The following is a 5,732-nucleotide window of genomic DNA, read 5'->3' as shown; positions in this document are numbered from 1 at the left end:
TGCTGGCTTAATTTTTCCCAACTCCGAGTGGCCTGTCCCTGCTGTTGTAGGAGCAGCAGTGATTTCTATGCTCAATAGGTCTGTTATACTTCCCCCATTCCCATTTTTGTCTCCTCTCCCTCTCTGAATGCCTGTGAAGTGGCTTTCCCCCCCCGCCCCGCAATGCTTGTGGGATGAAGGGGCTGGTTGAAGATCAGAAGAGCTCCTAGATAGACAAGGTGTCTGGGACTCTCATTAGGCAGCACTCACACACCCAGAGCATGGACATTGCCCAAGGTGGAGTGTGACCCACCAGATGCAGCCAAGTCATCTCCAGTCGCAGGCCATGAGGAGGAGGTCCTTAAAAGGGGAAGGGGCCCTGTGCTCAGGAGTCACTCACAAGCTTGTACCTCCAGTGAATGCCCTTCGCCCCGACCGCCTGGCCAGTGGTTCGCTGCATTGCAGTTCATTGTGCCTCAGGAAGACTTACCTTCATCGCACCGTCCATCGCGGCACTGTGGGACAATTACCTTGCAGAATCCTGTGCCTGCCTCTTGGCTTCCCAGGGGTGGCTACTTGCAGCCCAGGAGAAGAAGGATGGTTCTGGTGAAAGGACGACAAGCAAAGCTCTGGGAGGAAATTTGGGTGTGGGCTCTGCGCTGGGGGGTGGGGGTGGGGTGCAGGAGGGGTGGTGCAGCTCCCAAAGTGACCGGTACACACAACCCTCTGGCAGCAGCTCCTAGATGAGTGGGGCCAGGGGATCTCCATGTGCTGGTGTCTGCAGGTGCTGCCCCCAGAGCTCCCATTGGCTACAGACACTCCCCCCACCCCAGGGGATGCTGGGACATGCCAGCCACTTCTGGGAGCGGCACGGAGGGACGGAGGCGGAGTGGGCAGGGAGCCACCTTAGTGCTCCTGGGACATCTCTGCACACCTGTTGGGGGAGGGGAGCAGAGGGCCTCCATGTGCTGCCTGGGGTAGGGGCAGAGCACGGAGCTGCCTCCCCTCCCGGGTCTATTACAGGAGTGGGTGGGTGGGGTCTTTTGGCCTGCAAGGTGCAGCAGGTCAGACTAGATGATCACACTGGTCCCTTTTGACCTTAAAGGCTCTGAGTCTAACAGGGAGAGGGAAGTAAAGGAAATTAAAAATAAATAAATAAACCAAGCATTGTAATACCAGGATGACTCCAACTGCTCATTATATAGTCCCACCCCTTTCTTCCTCCACTGGGTGTTTAATGACCTGTTGGGATTTGGGACACTGATTCTTTCATTCCATTGATAAACTGAAACAATGTGACTGAAATTAAACCAATTCCCAGTGGAGGAATCATCACATCATTGCACTGGCTGGGAATTGAACCCAGGTCAACTGCTTGGAAGGCAGCTATGCTCACCACTATACCACCAATGCATCTGGGGAAAGTTTCTGATTTTTCACACTTGGTGATTGGTCACCTTACTTCTCAGCATGAGGCCAATGTCTCTGTGGTCTCTGTCATTCATCATGGGGAGTTTCCCCACTGATAACAGTTCTTGCTGGGTTGGGGATGGGAGACAGAAGAGGCGTTTATTCTGTTTCATTCCTCTCCATTTTCTGTTCCTCCCCCTCCCTTCCAGGGTCCTCCCTTCCATTTCAGACTGTGCAGTGACACCCTCCCCGCACCCAAGACTCTCGAGCCTCTGGAGCAGCACGGTGCCATGAGATCCTCAGTGACCAAGGGTCTTTTCCAACTTCCAGGAGACCCAGCTTGAATCTAAAGGAAGCTCTGTTCCTTCCTGGGGATCCTCTCTCCCTTCATGGAGATCAAGAGCATGAAGCCTCTCTGCCTTGCCTCCTGGGTCTGAATTAATGTCCCATTTCCCACTATGTGCTCGAAAGAAACAAATGTTTCTAACCCAGGTGAACGGCGTTAATTCAGCTGGAATCCTTCACCCACATTCCTTAGGAGATTGACTCTCTGTGACACAGACTGACTGGGGTTCATCTCTGCATGTCCCCAATGGGGAAGGAAAGACACTGAGGGCGAAGGAAGAAGATGGACAGAAGGAGTCAAATGGGGCTAGACCAGAATAGGACATTTTCTGCCTGTTAAAATGTACTAGACTCTAATTGCTTAAAACAAAACAAAAAACCACCAGCTTCTGTTTGAACCATCAGCTTTTCACAGAGCAGCCAAAGTGGTGAAGCACAGACACACATAACCACCTACAGCCCAAGTTTGTCTAAGAAGCACCTATAGTGGCTCATGCAGGGGGAAATACAGCTGTGGGTGTGAGTTCAGGCCTCACCCAGAGCGTTGGTTTTCATTAGCCACGGAGCTTCCCCCACTCGCTTTGCCCAATTCACATGGAAAGTGCCATAGGAGGGTGATGAGAGTAAATTCTAAACTCTGAAATGCGGAGGTTGGCCCAGAGATTGGAATAAGCGGTTTGAAGAGAAAAAGCTCTAAGAGTATAAAACCAGACAGTCTCCAGGGGCAGGTATGGTACAATGCCTCAACAGGGAGCCATTTTTGGGGGGTTCACTCCCTCTGTTAAATGTCCTGAGAGGTATTTGAAGATGAAGATAACGCCATGGCTAACAGGATGGACAGAATCCGTCACTTCCACCACCTCCGTGATAGACACGGAGACAAACCCCTCCCTGCTGTGACTGCAGTTCCTGGAAGGAAAGAGAAGAACAGAAAGTGACGAGAGAAAGAAAAAAAGAGATTCCCTGTCACCTCTCTCCCTGCTGCCTCCCCCCTTGTATTCTGTAACCCCATCTCACTGGTTTCCCTGTGCTGGTGCCATGGGGGTGACACTAGAGTTCTGGGGATTTGGGGGGCTCTTCATTTCTCAACATTTCACACAAATTTGTCTTTGGGCTGAAATTTCTCCTGTGAGGCCTCTCAGTCAGAGCTGTACCCCACCCTGTTTGCGGGTGGTGGGGGGAGAGGGGAGATGTAAATTGCAGAGCAGGCAGAGAAGTCGCCCATAAAGGGTCATATTGATCTGGTGACTGGTTCTGACCTGGGTCACACGTCCTCTGACACAGGCTCATGTGCAGAACATGGGAGCTCTGGCTTGTCCTAAATGCTGTAGACTGTGAGTTCCTGGAAAGGGCAGGGGAGAGGGAGCAAGAGGAGAAAGGCAGAGACATTGGAGACAAGGAATTGGGGGGAGAAGGAGAGAACAGAGAGACAATAAATGATTGAAGCAGAACAGGTGTCCCAACTCCATCTTGCTCATCACAGGTGTTCAGAGAGACAGGTAGTTTTCCAGTGTCAAGTCTGAACTTTGATTCTAACAATGTGCATTGAAATATCAAGGGGATCTCCACATACCTGATCTCTTCCCCCCTCCCCTTTTTTAGTATTAATTTTTATTTTGATGTGTTTGGCTTAACCGTGATCGTCTCTTTCCCCACCTGTATTGCAATTTGGGGTTTATGTTTATTTTGCCTCCCTGTTGTTCATGTCATTATAATTATAACAGCAAAGGAATCTGCAGGAGCAAAAACTGACTCAAAACTTCATTTCCCCATTGTGCCGGAACATCCTACAAACAGCTCACGCAGCTGGAATCATAACACACAAGGCCAGGGGATGGGAGATGCAGGTTTCCAAGGGTTCTGTCTTTCTCAGATGACATATTCCAGCCCCTTGTGTGCCTCCATCCTGTATGACCTGCTGGACTTTGACACATTTATTGTCTCATTCTATAGATAATGTGATTGTAACACAATGGGACTGAAATTAAACCACTTCCAGATGAGGAAACAGAAGAGAAAAGCCATTATTGCATTAGCTGGGAATCAAACCCAGATGAATTGTTTGGAAAACACCTACACACACCACTATACCACCAATGCATCTGGCAGGAGTAGCTTTCCTGCAGGCTCTGTGTGCTGGCAATGGGGTGACATATGACCATGAAGTTAATGAACAGAGTGGATGGGCTGGAAGCTGCCTGACAGCTGGGAGCAGAGTTACCATCCCAGAGTGACTGAAAGGGGGCAAAGGTGAAAACAGATCTCACTGGGAGCTGGCCCCACACCCGCCCCACCCCTAGGAGAGGGGAACTGAAGCTCAACTTCAATCACAGAAAAATCTTCCCTGAGAAGGAAGGGGACAGCTTGTTTTAAAGACCAGGTTTGTGTTTGTTCCTGCTACATATGGAGGGGCTGGGTAGTGCTGATTCCAGCCCCCAGACTCTGGGAGGATAAGGAACAAATTCAGGCTGCCAGTGACCTGCAAGAGGGAGATGATCTTTTGACAGTGAGGGACGCCTCATCCTTAAGGCCTTTGTCTGCCCCCTTCCAGTGACTGTTTGGCACAGGAATGCAGCCCCCACTCCTGGGTCTCTCCTGGGGAAATAATGTTTCTGTGCAAAACACCAAAGCTTTTAACAGAAAGGAAGAAAAGGAAATGGCCACACGATGGGACTAGGACATAAGGAATGAAACACAAGATGCTTCTCCCATGTGCATTGACTTTTAACCTTGTTTGTGGTGGTGGTGTATCCATGTTGGTCCCAGGGGTCCTCTGGGGCGCGGAGCATTGGCCACTTTCGGGAGAGTGGGCTAGATGAACTGGTCTGACTCAGTGTGGCTGTTCTTATGTTCTAACTGCTGGTTATGGAGGAGACGAACTTCCAGGCTACACAGAACTGAAGAAGGGTGCTGGGTTAGCTCCACAGCTTGTCTCTTTCACCAACAGAGGTTGGTCCTCTGCAAGCTCTTACCCTCACCCGCCTTGTCTCTCTTGGACTCTGACAAGTGCTTTCTCTCCACTCCCCTTGGAGAGACGTTAAGTTTCCCTTTGGGCAGCTATCAGTGTAGCAGGGTGGACCCTGCTCCGGGGTTTTAAGGGGTTAAAAGTGGCCTGACAGAGCTGAGCTGATTGGGGAAGTGGCTGCAGCTGGGGGCCACGCCCCAAACTGAGGAGCAGGGCCTTATAAAAGGCAGGGAAGCTAGGAGCCCAGACAGTCTCTCTTCTGCCTTCAGAGAGAGGGGCCTAGCTGCTGGGAAAGAGAGACCAGGTACCTGAGTGCAGCAGGGCTGGGGAAGGCTGAGGAGCCGGGGAGCTCCAGCCTAGAAAGCCCCAGGCTGCGGCCTAGGAGTGGGCCGATAGGTACTGTGGGTCGCAGAGGGCGGCCCAGGGGTAGGACAAAGCAGCAGGTCCAAACCCTCCTTGCCAGGGATGAGTTGGCTGAGACTGCAGTCTGCCCCAGAGTGGGGGGCTAGACAATGACTGGCAGTAGCCATACACTGAGGCAAGGTAGGGATAGAGGGTGAGGGTTACCTAAGGAGGGGAGACCCAGAGAGATGGGGGGTTATTGTCAGGGGGCAGCACCCCAGAGAAAGGGGCACTGGGTCCAGGGAGGGACACGGGGGGCCAGAGGAACAGGTGGATCACTGGCCTGCAGAGGGCGCTCTGGCGCTGGACTGAGCTAATTCCATGAGTCACCAGCAGGAGGCGCTGCAGGGGTGAGTACCGCCCTGTTACAATCAGGCTGAAGCAATTGTATTGACTGTGACACTAGAATTGAAGATTTAATATTATAAATGAATGAGTCTAAACCTGAGGTTCTGGTTTTCACATTGGTTTTTCTAACTCAGTTCCCAATTCTCTTCTAGAAAGGCCTCCAGGCTGCCTGCCCAGCCCAGCAAAAGTGGCAAGGAGAAAGCCCACAATGCTGCTCTTTCAGGTAGTTGAAGGCTGCTATCAAATCCCCCCTCACTCCGTCAGTCCCCAGTCTGTGGCAGTG

At 51.6% G+C, this 5,732-nt stretch overlaps 1 non-coding gene across 1 annotated transcript; it reads right to left on the bottom strand.

Moving 5' to 3' along the window:
• Positions 1–1,320: 1,320 nt before the first annotated feature.
• TRNAG-UCC lies at positions 1,321–1,392 on the bottom strand. The gene has a single exon. It is a non-coding gene; the product is annotated as a tRNA-Gly (tRNA).
• Between the last annotated feature and the right edge of the window lie 4,340 nt (positions 1,393–5,732).

The sequence above is a fragment of the Mauremys mutica genome, unplaced genomic scaffold (genome assembly GCF_020497125.1).
Source record: "Mauremys mutica isolate MM-2020 ecotype Southern unplaced genomic scaffold, ASM2049712v1 Super-Scaffold_100070, whole genome shotgun sequence".
NCBI classification, from domain to species: domain Eukaryota; kingdom Metazoa; phylum Chordata; order Testudines; family Geoemydidae; genus Mauremys; species Mauremys mutica.
The sequence above is the reverse complement of the archived record's forward strand: the minus strand, read 5'-3'. Positions and strand labels throughout refer to the sequence as shown.